The sequence below is a fragment of the Pteropus medius genome, unplaced genomic scaffold (genome assembly GCF_902729225.1).
Source record: "Pteropus medius unplaced genomic scaffold, Ma_sr-lr_union100, whole genome shotgun sequence".
Classification (NCBI taxonomy): Eukaryota; Metazoa; Chordata; class Mammalia; order Chiroptera; family Pteropodidae; genus Pteropus; species Pteropus medius.
In genome coordinates this window covers 15,060,165-15,084,984 of record NW_024346667.1, presented here as the reverse complement: position 1 = coordinate 15,084,984, position 24,820 = coordinate 15,060,165, and the positions used below count along the sequence as shown (strand labels likewise).

General features: G+C 33.0%; 1 protein-coding gene and 1 pseudogene across 2 annotated transcripts in view; both read left to right on the top strand.

The window, feature by feature from the left end:
• Positions 1 to 24,820, top strand: part of GALNTL6 (polypeptide N-acetylgalactosaminyltransferase like 6) — an 886,098-nt gene that overhangs the window by 324,309 nt on the left and 536,969 nt on the right. The window lies entirely within an intron of this gene.
• Positions 7,301 to 7,419, top strand: LOC120613641 (uncharacterized; annotated as a pseudogene).

Here is a 24,820-nt window from a genome sequence, read left to right as displayed (position 1 = left end):
TTTAAAATTTAAAATTAAAATGTATGTTTCCCACAAGGTTTTTGCACTGTTTAAAATTTTTATAAATAGTTCTAAATAATTCTTTAAATATAGTATTTTCTAAATTTTAATATTATTTAATAATTTAATTTAATATTTACTTTCAATATAATCATGTTTTTTTAATATGGAAAATAATGGACACACAGACAGGTTACTTTGATCAGCTAATGGAAAAAATTTTAAAACGATAAACATGAAAGTGCTGAAAAGCAGAAAATACTTTCATTAGCAACCTGCCTTAACTTTAAGAGAAGTGAAAGTTGAGCAGGTGACATTGTAGTGTTAGTAACCTCCCAGCATCTTATAGATGCACAGCAAGATTGGGTCCTGAGAAGTGCTCCTTCCTGCCTAGCATGGAGCTCTCTCTTGAATATTACTCCACTTCTAGTGCTTCTGTTCTAATGACTAACTCTCTCATTTTATCTTCAGACTAAAATTCCCTAAGAGTGAGGAGGTGACTGGTTAGAGCAGTCAGTAGGTGGTTTAGATAATCACTGAGATGCTTTCTCAAATGCAGCAGGACAGCTTGGCGTTAGGTGATTTCATTTGGTTTGGACAGTAAGCCATAATTGAAAACCTGTGACCAGAGTGAAATAGGAATTTGGTATAAATTACAGCAAGTCTTGCCTTATGAATCACTTTTGGTCATTATTCAGAAGTGATCAATAAACATAGCAGATATTTGGATCATACTGTGCAATACAGACAATTTGTACGTTCTTCTAATTCTAAATAACACGGCGTCTCCTAAAATAGAGACATTGAGGCTAGGATGTTGTGATCAAGACTTGTATTAAGATTCTCCAGAGAAAGAGAATTAGCAGAATGTGTATTTATGTGTATGTGATTGTGTGTGTGTGTGAAGAGAAATATATTTTAAGGATTTGGCTTACGTATTTTTGGGAAACTGGTGAGCCCAAAAGCAGATGGGGAAGGCTGGCAGGCTGAGACTCAGGAAAGAGTTGCAGTTTGAGTCCCAAGGCAGTCCACTGGAAGAATTCCTTATTGCCAGAGGTCACCTTTGTTCTATTAAAGCCTTCAACTGATTGGACGAGTGTCACATTTGACAGGTATTCTTTACTCAAAGTCCACCATTTATTTACACAATACATTTGGAATGCTCTTTGGCAATAGTTAAACTATTTATACCTTTGTCTCTTGATTCCATTCCAAGGGATTTATCATAAGGCAGCAGGTTTTAAACTATGCTCCTTGCAACCATAGCCATTCTGCAGAATTGTCTGTGGGACTGCTAGGGAGGGGCATGTATTAGCCATGGTTTGGGGCTATAAGCAAGAAAAGAGAAATTAACACTATCTTTTTTCCATCTGTCCCTCACATCTCTCCCCTTTGGCAACCATCAGTTTGTTTTCTGTATCTATAGGTTTGTTTCTGTTTTGTTTTTTCATTTGTCGTTTTTTGTGCTTTTTAGATTCTATATATAAGTAAAATTACACAGTATCTGTCTTTCTCTTTCTGACTCATTTTACTTAGCATATAATACCCTCTAGGTCCATCCATGTTGTTGCAAATGGCAAAATTTCTATTATTTTTATTGCCGAGTAATATTCCATTTGTGTTTATGTATATATCACATCGTCTTTATCCTTTTAAATATTGATGATCTAGGTTGTTTCCATACCTCAGCAATTATAAATAATGATGCTGTAAACATAGGGGTGCCTATATCTTTTCGAATTAGTGTTTTTTGTTTCTTTGGACAAATACCCAGAAGCAGGATTGCTGAGTCATATGGCAGCTCCATTTTCAATTTTTTGAGGAATCTCCATATTGTTTTCCATAGCGGCTGTACCCATTTGCAACCCCACCAACAGAGTGTGGGGGTTCCCTTTTCTCCACAATCTCACCAGTGCTTGTTATTTGTTGATTTTCTGGTGATAGTCATTCTGACAGATGTGAGGTGTAGTATCTCATTGTGGTTTTTATTTGCATTTGCCTGATGATTAGTGATGTTGAGCATCTTTTAATATGTCTCTTGGCCATCTGTATATCATCTTTGGAAAACCATCTATTTAGGCCCTCTGCCCATTTTTTAATTAGATTGTTGTTCTGATATTAAGCTGAGATCCTTGTATCGTTTAAATATTAACTCTTTATCAGATACATCATTTGAGAATATCTTCTGCCTTTCGGTAGGTTGTCTTGTCATTTCATTGATTGTTTTTTTTTTTAATGTGCAGAAAATTTTTAATTTGATTAATCTCATTATTTTATTTTTGCTTTTGTTGACTTTGCCCAGAAAGACATATCCAAAAAGATATTGTTAAGTGGAATGTGAGAGAGTTTACTGTCTACATTTTCTTCTAGGATTTTTATGGTTTCGGGTTTTACATTTAAGTCCTTAATCCATTTTGAATTTATCTTTATATTTGGTAGAAGAAAGTAGTCCAATTTCATTTTTTACATATATCTCTCTCATTTTCCCAACCACTTATTTAAGAGACTGTTTTTACCCCATTGTATATCCTTACTTCCTTTGTCATAGATTAAATGGAAGTCCACCATTTAAATGTTAATCTCATTCAAGATAAAAACATCATCCAAAAACATCCAGAATAACTTTTGAGCAAATATCTGAGGACTAGGACCCAGCCATGTTGACACATAAAATTAACCAGCACAAGGCTCTGCTCTGAATAGACACAGTAATTAATGCTATATGGCCCAGGAAAAGTCTACAGACTAGGCTGGCGGGTCCTGAACAAGTGAACTTTTCCTTCCAACACCTGGTACTGGGAGAGGACAAGCCCTTACAATTGACAATTCTAGGAACAGAGACTCTTCTTACTGATACCTCGGCAAAGGACAGGTGATTTAATGACTTTTCATCAATTCAGGTATGGCTACCAATAAAGAATGAGCAAACCTAGATTTCAAGAGACAGAAAAACTAAGAGTAAAAAGGAGCATAATAGTCACCTAAGGGGGCCAACAGCTAGAGAAAGGAACAAAAGATGGACATTTCAATAGAAGAATTGAAATCTAGTTAAATAGAATTCTAGGTGAGGACAGAAGATAGCCTAAAAAAAAAAAAAAATAGAACAACTACAAGAGAGTATTCACGGGGGATCAATTAAGCCATAGAAGGACTTTTTAGAACTAAAAATGTGACTTTCAAGTTAAAACATTTAATGCAGTGTACAAGGAATGCATGATGATTTTGAGATACAGACTAGTGGACAGGAAGATTAAATATAAAAGTATATCAAAACAGGACAAAAATTAGGAGACAGAAATTATGAGAAGAAAGGTTAAAGCTATGAATAGATGCATGAATTTAAACAAATGAAAAAGAGATAATAATTAAACATGTATTAAAAGAAAAGGTCATGGATGTCAAGAAATATTTCAGTCCAAAGATTGAAGACATGGCAGAAAGCACTGGTAAAAAAAAAAAAGACACACCTAAACAGACGTTAGTAAAATTTCAGAACTTAGGGTAAGGATCATCTTTTTCAAGGCTCCTGCAAAAATAAGAAGTTACATATAAAGGTAAGGTAATTAGGCTGGCATTAATATCTTCATCTACAACTCTAGAAATTAGAAGAGTATATTATCTACCCATCTGTATTATTAAATATCTACATAATATATATATATAAATAATATATATAATATACCTATATTATTAGATGAATTCAATACTCAATATATGTAGTTTGAAAGAATATATTATCCACATACCCATTCTGAATAAAATCATCTAGAAACAATTCTAACCAAGAAACAAATAAATGAGAATAAAATTTTCAGAATAGGGAAAAATAAAGAAAATCATTGTGGGCCATGTGAGAAAATAAAAAGATCCAGGTAAAGAGAGCGTTATGTAAACTTTATTTTTTTCCAAATATGCAGTTTTAAAAATGACATATTCAAGAAAAAATTAATAATATTCAGTTTAAAATAGCATGCCAATTTACCAAGGATAGAGTAGTTTTCAGAGAATAATAATGTTCTAAAGGTCCCTTAGGGGAAAAGATGAAGTATGGAGAAAGTACAAGATTTCTCAAGGTCATGACTTATTAGAAACAGTGCCATGGTGGCAGGAAGTATTTGGTGTCTTGTTTTCATGTAATAGTAGAGAAGTAGGCATATGAATAAGAGTGCCACAAATGGGTTAGTAGTGAAAAATTAAAGAGAAAACCACTAGATTATATAACAAGGAGTATCATGTACCGAGGAAGGATAAAAGTATACTTAATATTATTTTGAAACTATATGAAGTTGATGCTATCCAAATTTTTTAATATACAGAAGCAGAAACTTCCTAATGTTCAGCTTAATGTTTATGTTCGTGTATGAACATAGAAGTTGACAAAAAGTTTGGAATGATAAAGACTTATTCCTAATAAAATAACAAGCATTATTTTATTTATATGATCAGAATAAAGGTACTGTGTTTCACATTTTAAATTAAAAATGCAAAACAATGTGGACCTTACAGAGTGTGTTATAGAATTTACAAAAATGAAGAAATCAATGTGATATAGAATAATCAGACAAAGAAAGCATCAGAGAGAGAGATGGAAATTAAATTAAGCCATGAAAGATAACTAGAAGGGAAAAAAAAAAATCCTATTTTGGGGGTGAGGAAAGAGACCTAACCAAAAAAGGAGGAGCACATTTTAAATGTTGGAATTGATTGTCATAAGAATGTCATGACCAAAGTGAAAACAGATGAATGTCATAGGCTAATAAGACATGTGATTGCCATGTAGAAATCTGGTTTAAATTGAGCTAGTCTATTTCACAGTGACAAGCATTTGGGCAGTCTAAGAAGAGGAAATGACTGTAGTGCTTAAACCATGCTATTCTTTTAAACATAACTAAGATCATACTGAATATCAAATGGTACAGTAGGTAGCATTTCCATGTAAGACATCATTGCTCATTCTGCAAGCTTTTGTGTGACTGGGAGGTCACATTGTGATCATAATAGATGTTCACATGAATTCACTTTCTCTTAGAATCCAACAGAGTAATACATCAACATATCTGTTTCGAATATGTCATTTTCATGAAGCATAGTTACCGATGAAATACATGTCACTGAACATATTATTTTCTGGCTTCCTTTGAACTCGCTTGTTGTAGAAGCTGGTAGAAAGGATTTCTATAGGCATTAATATGAAAATATGTATTATTTGTGAAGAAAACTGTAATTATTTGAGTAAGTATTGATGAACCCAGAAGCAAAACATTGATGGACACCTTAATATATGACTGAATCTATGCATTACCTACCTGAAGCTTTTAAATAACCTATCATTCAAAATAGTCAATGATTATAATTGCAAAACAATGAATAATCGAGAATCTTATTTACTGCTACAAATGCTGTGAGACTTCTTTATGACAAGAAATCAACATTCTGCTTTAAAATAGCTTCTATTAATTCATATAGGATCTTGGCTGTATTCCCACAGAAGGGAATGCCAACTCTTGACGAGGCACCTCTTTCATTTGTATTGAAAAAATATCCAGTGGAAAAAATGCCAAACTTAGAACATTTTATCCTAAAGTAAAATGAGTATAAATTCCTCAATATACTAGAAATACAAAATATTGTGTATGATAAATTAAATATTAGTGACATCGTCTTTTAACTCACTAATGCATTTGAAATTCTAATGATACAAACATAGTTTTGCTTTGTCTGGTCCTCTGTTCATGCTCTGTTATGGGACAGATAACTTTTTTCCTCTCAGCTTTTAGAATTTTACCCACACACAACCTAGAAATTTTTAATCACCCACTAAACATTCTCACTTCTCCTATGAAGTAAAAAAATAATGTTTCATGTGAACAATATTTTACACCCTCTTATAGAGAATGGAAGAATAATAAAAAATTCAGAATAGGAATAACCATGGTATAAAGTATTTAAACTATTTATTCTACTAGTTTATTTTTAAATAACTATATATTTCAGAGTACACTGATTTTTAATTCCAACAAGAGAAGAGATCAATATTACCAACTTCATATAAGTCTGGCTTGTCTGAAGTTAGTCAAACGGTTTAATTATCAATTAAGATATTTACTTATATCTTTCAGTTTGGACTTTTTCCTGTTTCGATGGGATTTTATCTTAACTGTGCTTTTGTTTATATGTCCATATTCTCGATTGGTTTAGGAGTTAGCCATTTAATAAAATTTGTTAAAATATATTATGGCGAAAGCGATGTGGAAATTCAAAAATAATAGAAATTTGTTTAATTTGTTTTTATAAGACATCTCCAAACAGCTATAGGGTCTTATTTCTTAAAGAGGTAATTTTATATTTTAAACAATTGTTTAATGTCACAGGAGGATGTGAGACGCGTTTTCCTCACAGTTTGTATTTGAGTCACAATTTTTCTGCATACAGACAAAATGTTAGACATTTTGTTAGACTCTCACAAAAATGTTAGGGTATTGCTTAATTTCTTCCTCACTGACTGGACAGCCCTCCAATTCTTCAAGTCATTAGAGTTATCACAATTTGATGTGTAAATTCATGAAGATGATTTCATTGGCACTTACTTTTTACATCACTATACTGAAGTAAATGGTAAAATCATTAATGAAGCCTGTTCAGTTAGTTGAAAGAGCTAAAGATAATAGTGGTTTGCTAATATAGTAAAGATAGAAAGTAAATATTTTCAAATATATGTTATTTTAATAGTAGAAAATTAATGCTATTGACTTCTAAGTAGACCATAACTTGGGCCTTTATTCCACAAAAGAAATTAGTTACTTCTCAATATCTCTAATAATTAATGCCTCTTTTCTTTTATCTTTCTCTTTCTATCTACAAACCTGGTACACATCATGATCTGATTTCTATTCTAAATAAATGCATGCATATACACATACGTGTGTACATAAGTATATCAGGGTGATTGTGGGATGTGAGTAACTTTTATTTTATTCTTTGTGCTTTGATATTTTTTCAGATATTCTGTTTTGCTTTTCTAATTAAAATTATTTCTACTTAAAATATACTGTCTAGTTATTTTAAATTAAAAAGATAATAAAGAAAATGGGAAACTGGGTAAACAATTTTTAAAAAGTGAAGAGAATAATCAATATTCACTCATTTAACTAATATATCAGCTGCTATATGCCATATATAACTACTATGTGTAGGCAGTTTTAGTGCACAGTCTTCCAGTTCTATGCATATGCATATAACTGGAATGTTATTATAACAGCATTGAAATTATAAAGTACATATTGATTTAAAAGTGCTTTTAGTCTATGGCCATGTCACTCTGAACAAGTCTGATCCTGCCTGATCTCAGAAGCTAAGCAGGGTCAGGCCTGGTGAGTACTTCGATGGGAGACCACCTAAGAAGACCAGGTGCTGTAGGTGTAAAAAATAAAAAAATAAAGGATTGTAAGCTGACAAGGTCCTTGAAACCTGTGAGGTCAACCAAGGGTTGCCTCACCTATAAAATAAAATAAAAAAAAAATTAAAAGTGCTTCTAGTTAACAATATATTGCGATAAATTTACATATTTTACTAAATATTTCACAGATGCCAAAGTCTTCCATTCCAGTAAAAAGCACCATCTTCTCTCTGCCTTCTCAAGCCTAAACTTAAGAGTTACTCCTGATTTCACTCTTTCATTTACTATTTCTTCTGCAAATTCAGTCCATCAGCAGTGACTGTCATCTCTACCTCTGTTTATGAATCTATCCATTTCCCTTCATCTCCACTAATCCTAACCTCTTCCCAAGTCCAAACTTCCATCATTGTGCATCTGAATTCCTAAAGTAGCCTCCTGACTGGCTTCATATATTCCACTCTTTCCTTTACTATTCATTATCCCCGCAGTAACCAGAGAGTTATTTTTTAACCATAAATTAAATGATGTCATTTCTCTACTTAGGTCCTTTTAATTAGCATGTAATTGGTATAAATGTATATAAAATCCAAACTTCTTAACATGGCTCATAAAATCTGGCTGTGTGTTTTCCCTTATCTCCTGTATTACCTTATCCTCTTTCTACTCCATGGCGCTAAATTCTAGCTAAACAGACCAGTTTGACCTCCTAAAATTCTCCATGTTCTTCCTCAGTTTTTGATCTTTTCAGGAGGTGTTTTCACCCAGAATATTTCCCCTCAGTCTTCCCATCTGGCGATGTCTTGTCATTCAATTGGTAGCCAAAATGTCACTGTCATATTAATTCTCTGCAGAGGACTTGTTGCCACTTGATACTTTTCTACTAGGCATTAATTGAGAGATTGATTAGATTGGTTGTTTCTTTATTCACACTATAATGTAAATTCTGTGAAAATTGTGCTTTATTGGTTCATTCACCTCTGTATTCCCAGAGAAAAATAGCTGTTGTTATGCTGCGGTTGAGGAAACATTCCCAAGTAGTCTGTTTTGCTATGCTGCCAAATTTTAATGTTTTGTTTTTCTTAACACAAATTAGCTCACTTGCAGTTGGTAAAGAGGGAAATGATGTCAGTATAATGCAGAAGTTGTCAGTTTATTCACATCCCCACCCCCAGGAGATTAATACTTTAATTGATCAGGGTGAGCTTTCTCAAAATTAAAGAGAAAGCCCAGCCAATATCTGAAGTCCTTTATTAATAAATAACATTCTGAAGAAATACCCTCCTTTATTTTAAGAAGTGGTTTGTTCAGTGGCATCTAGATTTGCTACACTTTGCACTCCGTTTACCATCTGGGAGAATGCAGATGAAGCGGCAGCAAATACATCACCGTTTCCCATCCTCCAACCTTAAAAATGATGAATGAAAAACGTTTAAGCTCTTACTCAGATTTTTAGTTTCTACGAAATTAGTCTTTATTATAGTGACTGTCTCTAAGACTATACGCCTTGAAGGAGGAAGCGTGAGTTCCAGAATTTAAGTCATCTAAGAAATTGACAGTTTCTAGGTACACACGGAGTGGTGATTTTACTGTGGCAGTGTTTTTATTGGAGTTGTTATTATTTTGCTGGGGCCTGGTTACAAAATTCCATGGGTTTGAGTGGTCTTTCGCAGCCCTGTTTCCCCCTATTATTTTATTGAGTAGTTTTGCAGAAAACAAAGTTATTGGTAATGTATGTTTGGCTTTAGAGCAGAAATCGATATTTAATAATGTTCATTTGTACAATGTTTGAAGTTTGGCATAGGTCATAAAAAATGATAAAACAGAAAATATCTTTCATTCAGCCTGAAATATATAGCCTAGCAGAAAACCTTCTCTTCTAGACATTATGATGTACTAATTAATATACAATGAAGTGTGAATTGGAACATATCTGAGATCATTTATGTGTACTATTGATTTTCTAATAAGATTATGCCTCATATGAAATACGTTCATATAGTTTATACATTATCCATTCATATAGTCATTTACTCTGCAAATATTTGCTGATCACCTTCCTAAATCGAGGCCCTGTGCAACATCCTCAGTATTCAATTGTGAATAAGGCAGTTTCTACCTTCAAGGAGCTTTAGAGTTGAAACCCTAAAATCATTTTAGCTCTGAATTAATGTACACTTTTTGTTTCAGGAATATCCTGGACAAAAAGTAATTTTAAAATTTCTTATTGACTTAATATGTAGCTTTTTAGGGCACCTTTATTCAAAAGACATATTTGACACTATGCCTAGAATTATCCTAATGTCAAAAGCAAATTTGTCTTTTCTTTGTATTGTTGCTGTTAGGAGTTCTTCCTTCAGTCCAATAGTTCTTCCTTCAGTCCAATAGTAGGGTATTTGTTACATTCTCTGTTTGGACTGCAAAGTTCCACCCAGATGTATCTAGGTATAGATACAGTTTTATCTATTCTTCTGAGCTAGTGTTCCTGAATTGAAGGTTATATTTTTCATAATTCTAGAAAACTCACTTGTTTTCACTTTGAACATCTCCCATTCTCTCCCTTCTTCTGGAATTCCAATTTACATATGTCTTGTCTTATAAGTAGATTCATAAGCTGTTCAAAATCTGCTTTTTAACTTATCTACTTAAATTTCAATTTCAATGAGAATTTCTATTTCTAGAAGTTCTATTTTTTCCCAAATATTCATTATTCATGTTTATATAGTGTTTCTTCTTTCTCACATTTTAATTCCTTAGTTAAATGACTCATAATTTTAATTTTTTATTTGACAGCCTCTATTGAAAATTCTATTAACTGAATTTCTTAGGAGTCTAATCTTTGTGTGCGTATGTGTGTTTTGTGTGTGCATGTGTGTTTGTGCTTGAGCCCACATATGCACTGCCTCTACTCATGGTGAAATATTTCTCCCTTAGTTTATAATTTGGGGCTGTGAGCTCTTGTTTGGTGGGGGCTTTATCTGTGAGACCCCTATGAAAGATGAGCTAAGAATAATAATATATATCTCCAAACCAGTTTTACTTCTGCTTCTGCAGGTAGCCGTGGGGAAGCAATGGCCCCAGACCTTTTACATTAATCTCTTGCTTTGTATTTCTCAGTCCATGTTAGAAATGTAAATGTGGATCCAGCTTAGAGAGAAACAGAAAAAGCTTGGGAATGTGAAAAATCAGGGGAGACATTTGTATGCCACCATATCCAAGACAAAGACCAAAAAACATTCTTGTCATTCTCTTGGGAACTGGGAAGACTTTTTCTTCCTCTTCACCCTTGCTCAAAGGTTTTGACTCTATGGGTCTCAGCTTCATGCAGGAGTCTCATTTCTACTCTCACTTCTTGAGCCCAAGGTCTCATCTGCTGTTTAAAACTCAACTACATATTACCCCTCAACCACCACTCTGACAACTACAGAAGTTTGCCAGTCTCCTTTTCAGCTCCCTCAATTTTGGCCCTTAGGATTTCTATAACATTAAATCTAAACTGTACATATTTTTTTAAAAAAAGCTGGGTATACCTAAAAATGCTTAATAGTTTTCCTGGTTCCATCACCAAATTTATACAGTGCAACCAGAAAAAGGAAATGGGGGCTACAACTCTGATCATCAGACAACATCCAGATACGATATAGAAACAGACTAATACCAAAAAGCTGACATTGTTATTAATGATAATTCCTGTCTATTGTTTTTTGAAAACAGGGAACTGCCACTTTTAGTGGCCCAATAAACAAACAAACAAACAAGCAAATAGTTCCCTTCGTATATTGCTGGTCTCAAGAGGTGCTTCAGTTGCTTCCATAACTTTAAAATTTAAGAAGGGATGGTGACATAGGCTGTATTTCAAGGAACAACAGGAACTCTATAATTTTAAATAAACATGACAGGATATGAGAGGTGTTACAAAAATAAGATTACACAATACAGAATTTGACAAAAAAATTCTCCATTTTTTGTTTCTTATTGGCCTAATAATCAGTCGAAGGAGAAGAAGTCTTATGTTCAGCACTTCAAAGTGAGCTGCTAGTTTTTAAATTTGAGAGCAGAAAGAAAAGGGAAGAATAGTAAGCATTAAAATGGGTTTATCAGACTACTCCATAACTTCTAAAGTAAGGTTAAACATATTTTTTTTTATATTGTTCTCCACCTTAAAATTTCTCCCCCTGCTAATGGCCACACTTTAGAATCATTTGGGAGAGCTTGAAAAATAACAGTGAAAATGGTGTTTAGCTTTCACTCCAGAGCAGTTAAAGCAGAATCTCTAAGTCCAGACCAAGTATTGATATGATTTTAAACATTTTCCAGATAATTTCACTCTAGTTGGATTAAGAACTGCAGATACTTGTTACGGTTGCGAGCAGAGCCGCATGGGTTCTGAAGCCTGAGCAGAAGTGTGAAGGGGTGGACCAGAGCATGATTTCTCAACCTGAGAAGGCTGCTTTGGGGATACAGGTAGCTGGAGAAGACCGATTACAGTTTGCAGGTAGCTTGTTTGACTGCTCTTTACGAAGCATTCGGGAGATTTGCCTGAGGAAATTAATGCTTCAAGTTATAAATATGTGGTTCTAAATTCCCTCAGGTTTACTACTTAGAACCCACTGAAGGTGTGGTTTATATAGTAAGTTGATTCTGCTTGTATTTCAGCAACTTAAAAATTGACTAAAGAGTAGAGAATATTTATAAGTAGATGAAATAATTCTTATTACACTATGCCTAAGTAAAATAGCTATAAACGTAGCTGTGAAACATTCATTAAAATATGCTAATATACATTAAATACTAGTTTGCCTATTATGAATTATTGCCTGTTTTATAAAACAGGTATAAATATTATCACAACAAATATAAAAATAATTTTAAGATTACTTAGCTATTTCAATTTTTAGAGCAATTTTTAAATTCTTTGCTATTTTCTATTTATGAATTATTTTAGTAATCTATATCCAAATGTAGTAAAGACAGTGTAAGATCTCAACCTATCCCCAATCCCCCTCCAGCTGAGTCAAAAGATTCCATTTTGCTTCTCTTAAAATGAGAATAATAATTCATATGTTGTGAATATTTAAAGTTAACCTATATAATAGCTTATGGCACATAATAATTGTTCAATAAATAGTGGATATTACTTTTTGTTTACTTTATAGGAATTGAAATCTCTCATTCTCCCATACCTTAAGAATCTGATAAATATTTTGAACTAAAATATTTATTTATTTGTTTGTTTGTTTGTTTGTTTGTTTTTATTGGTTAATAAAATCAAATAGGTTTCAAGTGTACAATTCAATAACATATCATATGTATATTGCACTGTGGAGCTAAAACATTTAATGGATTTAAAAAAAATTTTCTTAATATGGACATAGAAATTTAAAGTAAAACTGTGTATAAATAACGACTAGGCAACAAATATACTAAACATTAGTGAGACCTTTAAGACGACCAAAGGACAATGGCTATGATAGGATGGATGTATGAGGTTTTATGTCACTTTCTATTTTCACCACATTGATAGCTTAAATTAATCTTCAGGGCATTTATATGAACTACATTATTATGAGTGAGAAATATGAATGATGTAAGAACCTGAATTCATGTTTCCTGGGGATTAAAAATAAAACGTGACAAAATAAACACAAATATCCTGCAACAGTGGAAGTTTATGTGAAATTCTGCCTGCAGATTCCCATTTAATGGGTTGAAGTCATTGTTGCCTGCGCTTTGGAACTGTCCTGATAATGCATCTGTTGCTATGGAAGCAAGTTTAATCTTAGTTATACTTGATAGCCCCATGAATATTTTCACATGACTTTTTCCCTGAACATTAGGGGAAAAAATAACAACCAAAAAAATAAAAAAAACATAGAAACAGTGGAATAATCTGAAGTCCACAAGTAAGCATCACTTGTTTTCAAATAATTCAGCCTTGCAGAGAATATGGAATGTCAAAAATTGAGAACCGTTTATTTTTTTTTGTCGCATAATAATATTACCAACAATTAATTCAGCCAAGTCTTATTTGCATCATTCTCCACCATGACAAATATTAATGTTTGCTCTGTATGGCTGCACCTGCCTAGAGCAAAGTCGGTATGGTATTTGGTCTGTTTCCTTGGTAAGCTGTCTTATTTTCTGAATGTGGAAAAATAGAATTCTACCCTTGAATGTTGTGGATTTGTTAAACCCTACTTGCACATGCTGCTTTTATCAGTCCTCATTAATTTCAGCTTTTAAATATAGGACAAATTTAAAATATTTTAAGGTTTTCTAATTGTAAATGGGGTAGAAGTACATAATTAGAATATAAAAATGGTAATAAATATTTAACATTAAAACAGAACTCAATATCACTTTCTTCCTTTCTCAGTATTATAGATGTAACACTCTCAACTCTTTAACTATTTCTGCCGAAATTTATCTCCCATTTAAAAAAAAAGCGAATACTGCTATCTCTTGATTCATTGATTTATATTATCATCCATTAACTTCCTATTATTGCAGATTGTATTTTTATCTCTCTTATGTCTTCTCTTTTCATCTATTTTATTACAATTTTTCATTGTTATAATGATTTGATTTTTTAAGTAGAGACAAATGGTTTAATAAGATAATATTTCCTTTTTTGTGAAACTTTGTGTTTGACCTAGACTTAATAAGGGCCTCTTTGGTTTACATTTGTTTAGTTTTCTGTGCATCTCTGGCTAAGTCATCACATACCATTTTTAATAACTATAAATTGCCCATCAAAATAACTTCAACATATCTATATTGTCTGATGATCTCTTTGTTCTATTTCTTTCCTTACTAGGACCTCTTGTCATCCATTTCTAATATGATCTGATTATCTTTAAACTTGCTATACCATTCTGGGCCTCTGCTTTATTATCATCCTGAGAATTCCCTTTGCCTCCGTCCTCTGTTAGATCAAGGGTCTCCTGGATCCTGTCTTATACTTTCGTTTACCCACTTTTTGGTTAGGGAACTCTTCCAGTAACTTCCTGACAATGAGAGGTAAATTTTTGAAGTTTCATCTAAAAATATTTGTATGCTTACCTTTGATTGCTTGAGAGTGGAATTCTGTGTTAAAAAAAATAGTCTGTCCCTGAATAGCCAATTGGTCTTGGAAAAGAAGAATAAATTGGAAGTCTCACACTTGCTGACCTCAAAACTTATTACAGAACTATAGTAATCAAATCAACATGGTACTGGCATAAAAACAGACAATAGAATATACATGATCAAATTATTTATGACAAGGTGCTAAGACTATTCAATGGAGAAAGGATAGTCTTTTCAACAAACAGTTTTGGGGAAACTATATCTACATGCAAAAGAATGATGTTATACCCTTACATTGTACTATATACAAATATTAACTCAAAATGTATCAAGACTGAAATATAAGACTTAAAGCAATTAAAATATTAAAAGAACACATAGGGAGAAGCTTCATGATGTTATATTTGAAAATAATTTCTTAAGTATGACACCAAAAGCTTAGGCAACAAAAGTAAAAATAAATAAATAAGATTATATAAAATTAAAAGCTTCTGTGCATCAAATGATTAAAAATAGAATTACCACATGATCCAGCAATTTCACTTTTGAGTATATATCCAAAAAAATTGAAAGCAAGGTCTCAAAGAGATATCTGTACACTCATGATTTTAACATCGTTCTTCACAATAGTCAAGAGGTGAAAGTGACACAAATGTCCATAGACATTTTCTCATAGATAAACGGATAAAGTGTAGTATGTACCTACAATGAAATATTATTCAGCCATAAAAAGAAATGAAATCCTGTCACATAGTACAGAATGAATGACCCTTGAGAACATTTTGCTAAATGAAATAGGCTAGTCACAAAAAAGTCAAATACTGTGTGATTCTACTTATCTAAGTTATCTAGAGCAATCAAATTCATAGAAACAGAAAGTAGAATGTTGATTGCCGGCAGCCTGGGGGTAGATGAAGATGGAAAGTTATTAATGGAAATAGAGTTTGTTTTGCAAGATGAAAAAAGTTCTGGAGTTTGGTTGTACAACATTGTGGCTATAATTAACACCACTGAAATGTACATTTAAAAAATGGTTAAGATGGTAAATTTTGTGTTATGTGTATTTTTCCACAATTAATTTTTTAAATGCAAAATATATTCTAAAGACAATGCTCAGTTTAATAAGTTAGAATGTGCTTAGACCTTTCTCTGAAACACATAGCATCTTCCATTTAAATGTTAGCTGTATTGTCATTATTAGTATTATCTTTTACCTCCAATATTACTTTCAAGAAGTCCAAAGTTATTCTGATCTCCTATGCTTTGTACATGTGCCTTATGCCTTCTGTTGGTACTTATCCCCATCCCTGAACTTCTTAGCTCTTCTCTGTATTGAGACTGAAAGCCTAAAATTTGTGTTTCCCAAACACACATGCCCACAGGTCTGGTTTAGATTCCATCAAAGAAAAGGACTTCTGCCAGACCAAGAAGGCAGAAGAGAGCCAGAAACATTATCTACACCACATTTGCAGGAAGGCACAGAGCTTCAGCAGAGGGCAGCTGTGAGTTTTTAGGACATCACCTGGCTATGCTCCTACCATTCATGGACTTTGGTGCTGCAGAAAGCAGAGATCATCAATGGTGTTTTTATGAGTTCTTCGAGTTTTAATTTTTTGCAGAGACTTTATAAGCAATTGGCACTCTATATTAAGTCTTTTCTTGCCAGAAACTCTTAAAGTGATTTCTCTTTTCCTGTAGAATTTTTAACAAGTACAAGGATATGGTTACCATACTCCCCCCAAAAAATCTAAAAACAAACAAACAAAAAACAAAAAACAACTTTAAAAAAATAAAATAAAAGGAAGGACAAGAGAGGATTAACTTAGTAGTTATGGGGTGGGTTTGAGAAATCCGATACTGGAAATGGGACAATGGATGACACCTGTTATGCAGAGGTAAATGTTTGATAATATTTGGTTAACTTGGAAAGAAGACATCTTGTGAGAATCTGAGTGTTTGTGTGTTGGCTACAGTTGGTTGTATGGTGGACATGAACTGAGCTCAGGGGTCATTGGTTGATTTGCAAATAGAAGTGTAAAAGAAAAGAGAGTCCAAAAATGAGGGCACATTTGCAAGGTTGATATAATGTTATTTCCCAGTCTCTAAAGACATAGGACTTTTTTTGGAGTCTCCGGTTCTTTTCTTTTTCAAATGTGCACGTGCATTGACTCTTGTTTCTTTTTATTATTATAGAGTACGTATTGTGTGAGAGAGAGAAATCATTTTTAGTTATTAGTTCTTTGATCTTAGAGAGTCACATCCAGACTTGTGAACCACCCAGAGTTCTAGGCTTCAAATGATTATTTTATTTGATACCATGTATGAACTTTTAAAAGCTATTATTTAACAAGTGAATTTAAAATATATTTGTTTGCATCACTGATTGAAATATTTTATAATCAATATGTCTGTTAAAAAACCAATTAATATGAGGATTGTTTTTATCTCCAAATGCTAGGGAAAACATTAAGGACTAAACATTCTTTACATATGTTATTTTTTTCCCTTGAATAGATAAGAATTTGAAATTTTCCCTTAAAGTATGTCATCTTATCACTTAAATTCATTGTAGGCATTTTTATTCCCCTGTAACTTACTAACTTTAAGTAAAAAAAACTTCTGAAATAATTTTTTTTCTTTAGGGTTATTCTTTAAACACAGACCTTGGCTGACAGACATTTTAGTAATATAATATCCAAGGTTTTTCTTTTTATTATATCATATTTACAGAATATAAATTAAAACAACCTAATTATAGTCACATTTTATGATTTTAAATTAAAAGCAAATATTCAAAGTATTTTTAAAGTGGTCTTTGAATTTCAAAGTATTTAGTCTTTGAAATAGATTCTAAATGCTTAAGTAAAACAAATAGATGAAGTCTCCTACATTTTTATTAGATTTTATCATACACGAAGTTAAATAAATGAGCAATAACTTACATTCTGTTTTCTATGGCACCAATGAAGAGTGTTATATCGCTTTTCTTTATTAAATAGTATTATATAGTTGTTCAGTACTATATAGCTGTTCAACAGATCATGTGTATATGTGTATTTCATTTCTTATAATTTGTGAATAGTACGATTGTTTTAGTAAACTATAACAAAGAAGATTAGAATGATGGTGATGGAACTGGAAAGAAGCAGATGGATTCAAAATATATATTAGAGGCATATCAAATTAATGATGGGTTATTTGGGGGCCAGGAGTTGTGGGGAAAAAAAACAGGAAGAATAAAGGTGTGTTCTAATTATGAAGTTAGATCAATGGGAAATATCGGTTTATCCTGTCGCGTCGGGCGTCGTCTTCTCGCTAACTCCTGTACAATCTTTCACCGCACTGATGGACAATGACTATCTCCATAGTTTATCTAATATATATAGTTAGGATCTAGTTCAGTGAGGAGACATAATCAAAATAGTTCTTCATCGATAATCAACTCTGCCAATTTGATTATTCATCGAATAATCGCGAAAAAGGAAAACAAAAAAAAAAAAAAGAAAAAAAAAGAAAAAAAAAAAAAAAAAAACAAAAAAAACAAAAAAAAGCAGAAGAAGGAAGGAAGAAAAGGAAGGAAAAAGGAAGAAGAAGGAAAAGGAAGGGAAGGAAGGAAGGAAGGAAGGAAGGAAGGAAGGAAGGAAGGAAGGGGAGAGGGAGAGAGCAGGAGGAAGAAAGAGGAAGGACGGGAGAAGGAAAGAAAGAAAGAAAGGTAGGTCAACTCAAATAGGGTCAAAAGTCAAAGCAAGATAAGGATTCAAATAAACCTATCATATGTAGAGGTCTGAGATGACTGTCCATAACATTGGTGAAAACAGACTCAATAAATATAGAAAATACAAGCCAGATAGTGGAGTGTTAAGGTGTGAGTGTTAAGGGAAGAAACGGGAGGAGAGGGATCAAATGCTGGTTTTGTTAACCTAAAAATAAAAGGCCAAAGTGAGAGGCAAACAAACATTTATTTGTAATCTAAAAGAAAGCTATTCTGGAAGCAGTGATTCAGGCGGAAACCCAAATTTTGTTCCTATTAGGAGGTCAAGGCAAGGGATATTTATGAGAAAAGGGAAGGAGAATAATTACATGAGTAGAAGGAAGGAATTTCTGTGAGTATCAATAAACTAAGGAAGAACTTTCTATAGGTACAGATATGTTAACATAGTGACGCTAATTCTAAAAATGTCTTTAATTTTCAGTCAGGTAGTCATAGTGTCTGCTTCCCTGTTAGCTTTACAAACAGTTGTATGAAATATAGTACTGCCTTAGGCCTAGTCCAAAGGTTATTTTGCCCAGTTTTAACATTCCAAAGGTTTGAGGAATTAAGGCCTGCAAGACAGTTCCTCTGTGATGGCAGCTTCAGCCCCATTTCGAAGTGGCTCTGTTTAGAATACTTTTACAGTTTGGAAAGGCAGAGAGAATAAAGTGAAAACAGGAGGGAGATAATGAATAAGAAGAAAGGAGGAGTGTCAGTGCACTGAGGGTTTTAATGGGGTGCAAGGACAGGCATAAGGGAAATAAGCAAATGAGCAAACTTGAAGGATAGGAGATTTTATTCTAGTGGTGATCAGTGGCGGATTAGTTTTGGATAAGAGCAATGCCAACATGTGACCATGAGCTGATGACTGAGATAGAATACGAAGGTCATATAGAAAGAACAGTACATTGATGAGCTATCCATGTGGAAAATGAAATCACAAAGGATAATGGCAGGACTATAGTAGACTGGGAAACTATATGTTGTGTGCTAAAATATCTATTGAATTATAGGGAATTAAAATTGAGATCAGAAAGATGACAGCAACAAGGACAAGAATATTGTTTTACAGCCAAAGTTTGTGGGCAGAAGCAGATTATGTAAGGTGTGCAAAAATTCACTTTCTGACCAGAGATTTCTAGAGCTTGAAAGGAAGATCAGTGTCTGCCTCCGACTGCTGTAAATAAAGCTGCATATTCAGAGGATAAACAGATTTTCTTTGAGGGTGCAGTGAAGAGAATGAGGCTGTAGGGAATTCTGTTAATGATGATGTGGGAGATCCGATGAGAATAATCTGAAATGAAAGGGCAGGTAGTTTTCAGAGTCAGGGGAGAGGAAGCACAGAGTGAAATGAGGACAAGAGGGATTTATCATTTGCCTGAAGACCTGAGGGTTTGGTGGATCAGCCTTAGCAGCATTTCTAAACACTCAGACCTCACCAGATCCAACTGCAAGTTGGAAGGAGGCCAGGCATCTGGGTGTATCTGAGCCTGCAGAGTTGGGGGTGACATCAAACCACTGCTGCTTTTTTGATTCACTGAGTTTATCCAGGAGACACTCCCTGCTTGACAGAGCCTTGATGCCATCGGGCTGGTCACCTTGGGAGTCAGGGCACCATATGCAGAGCAGCCTTTCTTTAGTCACTACCATTATGTTGAGATAAAGCTTATCTAGCTTTCTTGCTCAGTCTCTTTTCTTCAGAATGGATATTTTTAAATGATGATGATAAGATGCTGTTTAAAAAATGCTTCATTTTCCTCTCTGTTATTTTGAATTAGAAGAGCTTCTATTTTCTGAGTACAAAATGGTAGAGGAATAATTGCCATCTGGCTCTTTGGATGAAAACCTGACAAAATCCAGAAGTCTGCCTCAGCTCTCCCTGGCCACTAGCCCATAAAACCAAGGCTGCTGACCACAGCTAATAGGCCTCATGTTGAGTGCATGCCCACAGTAGATGGGCTTCAAAACTTCTAACTTGAACCATTAATTAAAACCACTTTTACTAAGTAAATACCTGACCGATTGCCTGAGGAGATCTATGAAATAGATAGTTATCGGTACCAATAGCTATAGATATAAACACACATTATAATTCACAACAAAATTGTTACAAAAAATAGCTGCTACAAGGATGCCTTATTAACCTAAGACATAACTATTACAGTAATAGAGGAAAAAGTACTTTCAAAACCTTAAACACCTAGTTATTCTACTACTTGTGCTTAGATTAAGTCTCTTAATCTAAGAGTTAGAATGATAACTGATCCTAATGAAACTTAAAAGGGCCTGAGTGTAAGCCAGGAGACAGAACAAAGGCACACACTTCATGCGGAACTTCCTTGTAGTGGGAATGAGTTTTGAGCTTGAGAAGTATACGGAAGCTTCTAGAACCTTGAGGAATGAAGAACTGTAAAAACTAAAAGGATCAGCATTCCCAAGCACTGTAGACAGGGAGAGCTCACTGGTCCAGTCTTATACGAGCAAGTGGGTTTGCTCTCAGGGCACTGAAATGGCCTCGGAATAATTCAAGATCAAGTGTTTCTCCTTTTTTCTGACCTCACAACTCACAACTGAGTCAGAAATAGGAGAAACACTAGACCCTGCGTTATTCTGCTGTTTCCTGATGTACATGTGATAATGAAGCTTGAGAGAACTACTTCTTTTAAAGAAAAAAAAAAATGACTATTTTTTGGTTAAAAGTAAATAAAAAAATAGTAAACTAATTGTTGTGGTTTTAAAAATAGAAGTAGTAAATTACCCAGATAAAAGATAAAATATTTAAAAATTTTTAGAAGAGGGAAGAATTATTTAATTAGAAATCTTCTTACTACCTGAACACTTTACCTTCTATTTCCCTAGCTCTGTAATATCCATAAGGGCTGGACCCATCTGTTTTTATGTCTGTTTTCCATGTCCTAATACAGTTTCCAGTACATAACAGGCATGTAATAAATATTTGTTAAATGAATGAATTGATCTATGAACACTTTTCCTCAGAACATTCTTCGAGACTGATGTTTTTTGTTAATAAATTGTAACTCAGGGATTAGCTAAATTAGACATAAAACACATAAAAAAATATTGGTCAAACATTAATTGGTCGGGTTATAAAAATCCAAGGATTATATCATCTACAATTAAAATACTCATTTCAATTCTATTTGCATTTCCTTTTCTTTATTCTGTTCACTACTTCTGGGGGGATAATTTTCCATGTGCACTATTTAAAAACTTTTCAAAGGCAGAGGCTTTAGTTATCCTGTAACAGCCCTGTGGTTACCCTTCACGAATGTTTAAATTACTATATTTGTGTAAAAATATTGCCATGTATAGGGTGCCTTGGAAAAAATGCTTCTATATGTGCATGGTTTTATTGTTTTTGATGATTTTTCTTTCAACCACTAATTAAAATTGGAAAATCAAAATTAGGTTGACAATAGAATAAGATGTGTTATGAAGAAAAGTGAAGATTCTTGTCTTCTAAGTTTTTTGTTTCCTTTTGATAGACTCATTCTCTCATTATGCAGTGATATTGTGGTGAACTCTTCCTCCTCATTCTTTAATTGTCTTCTAACTACATTCTAAGCGACCTTCTCTAATGAGTTTCTCTTTTGAGGATTATTTCCTCCTCACATTTGAAAATATCATAGTGTTTAATTATTATTTGTTATTTCATAATATCTAGTAATCATCACTATTTGCCTTCCCGACATTTTAAAAAAGATATTTTTCTCATAACACATTATTTTCTTTGTGACAATAATTGTTTTGGAAAGAACTTATGTGTGAATTATGAAATGATTGACATCTCCAAAACCTATTCTTTTGACATTCTCGAAACTGACTTAAAATGACCTGAAAAGCTATAGCTCCTGAGGGCTGGCACAAACCTGGCAAGGATTCATTCTCAAAGAGACCTGTGCAAAAAGACAGTCTAAGCTGACCATGAGTTATTCAGTGAGATATTTATTTCATAGCTACTTTGGGTGATAAGTCATGTGATAAGTAATAAGCTAATGGTTCTTGACTCAAAGATACATATAGATTATTATATGTGTGTTTTAAATCATAAAGACCTGTTCTTAATTTTTTCTCTTCAAAGGCAGTAACTGTGATATTTATCATTTAATTCCCAGACCCTGTGTCTCAGAGTAGATGCTTAATACGTGGATTTGAATAAATAAATGAATATCTGTATTTCCATTGGATAATAAGCCCAAATCCTATTATTGCATCAAAGTATTAAGTATCTGCTCTATGGTGGGTACTCTTTTAGGTTCTGAGGATATCATGAGGAAAAGCAAAAAGCTCCTGCCTTCATGGATCTTACTTCCCAATGAGAAGATAGTCAATTAATGGGTAAAACTGTAAACTTAGAATTGTAAGGAATAGATGGTAAAATGAAGTAGATTTGAGAAATAGAGAGAGCATGGAGTGCTGGGTATGCTGGTTTAAGATGGATTAATTATTTAAAAAATCTCACCAGGAAAATTATATTTGCACAAAGTCCTGACTATATATATTCTCAAAACAAAATCCAAAATGCCCATTTTATTAAATAATAAAATGAGTCTAAAGTTCACATAGAAAAATAAACATGTGATATTAGTCTACAAAAGAATATGGTGAGTAAATGACTATGCCAAATATTAAAATGTGTTACTACCACAGTGTTACAATGTAAGAATTGAGAGAACACGGGAGCATTATGGATGTACTTAAAAATGCACAGAAATGTGCAAAATTTTGTATGTAGCATTTCAAAGCAGGAAAGAAAAAGATACTTTTCATTAAATGCCATTCCTACTGCTACCTCACCATTTGTGAAAAAAATAAATATGATAATTTCCTCATTTCTCACCAAAACGAATTCAGGATGTTTAAAAATTTTAATGGATAAAACAAAAGTAAAATGTTAGTAAAATTCTGAATTTATGAATGAATTTTAAAATATAATATTGAAACAGGAAAGAAATTATTTATAAATAAAATGTAAATAAATAAGAAACTATGAAAGGAAAAATAAAATCATTTGAAAGGAAAACATCTTAAATTGGATTTATTTTGGTCAACTGTAACAACTTCTGTCTTTTAATTGGTGCATTTATACCATTCACATTCAAAGTGATTATTGATATTATTTAATATCTATCATATTTCGTTAGTTTTTTACTTGTTGCCCTGTTCTTAGTTCCATTTTTTTGTCTTTCACTTTTTTCTGACTTTTACAGTTTTAATTGAGCATTTTATACAATTCTATTTTCTATCCTTTCTTTGCATATCAATTATACTTTTTTCCTTTTTTAAGTTCTTGTCCTTTTTAAATAATGTCACATAACTTCACAGGTAGTATAAGTACCTTACATTAAAAAAATTGTCCCATTTCCTTCTTCCCATTCCTTGTATCATTGCTGTCATTCATTTCACTTTTATCTAAGCATATATAAGTGCATGTATACAAATGATATGCACATAAGCATACATATTCTAGTATATTTTTGGTATTACATTTTGAACAGTTATGTCAATTAAGAATAACTTAAAAAGTTTTAGTTTGTATTGTACCTTTCCTTATTCCTTCTGTATGCTTTACCTTCTTTATGCAGATCCAAGATTCTGACCAATATCATTTCTCTTCTCTCTAAAGAACTTCATTTAACATTTCTTACACAGTAGCAACAAATTCCCTCAATATTTATTTGTCTACAAAAGGTTTGATTTCTCCTTTACTTTTGAAGAATACTTTTGCAGGGTACAGATTCTAGGTTAGTGGTTTCTTTCTCTCAACTATTTAAATATTTCAGTTCACTCTTCTCTTGCTTGCATGTTTCTGAGGAGAGGTTGGATGTAATTCTTATATTTGTTCTTCTACAGATAAGATGTTTTCTCCTTTGGCATCTTTCAGAATTACTTCTTTATTTTTGATTTTCTTTCATTTGAAAATGATATGCCTAGGTGTAGTTTTGTTGTTGCTACTGCTGCTGCTGTTTGTTATGTTGTTGTTTGGCATTTATCGTGTTTGGTGTTCTCTAAGCTTCTTCAATCTGTGGTTTGGTGTCTGACATTTATATGGATAAATTCTAAGTGTTGTTCCAATATTTCTTCTGTTTCTGTTTCTTCTTCTCTTTCTTCCCCTTCTGTTATTCCCCTTATGTGTAGGTTGCATCTTTTGTAGTTATTCTATAGTCCTTGGATATATTGTTCCACTTTTTTCAGTGTTTCTTCTGTTTGTTTTTTTGGTTTTGAAGCTACGTATTGATATATCCTCAAGCTCTGAGGTTAATTCCGCAGCTGTGTCCAGTCGACTAACAAGCCCATTAAAGACCTTCTTCATTTCTGTTACAATATTTTTACCAATAGCATTTTTTTGTTCTTTCACAGAATTTCCATCTTTCTTATCTTTCTTATCTCTGGACTCTGAATTACATAACATTTTCTTGGGTTATTTTTCTTTCTTCTTTGGTTATATTGGATGGCTAGAGTAGGCTGGAGTTGGATATTTCCCTTCCCCCAGCTCAATTAGGCTCTGGGAATGCCCCACCAGGTGAGGTTCTGATTAACTAGTTTCCCTTGACAACAGACCTTATTAAGAGTTGCAGTGTGCTCTG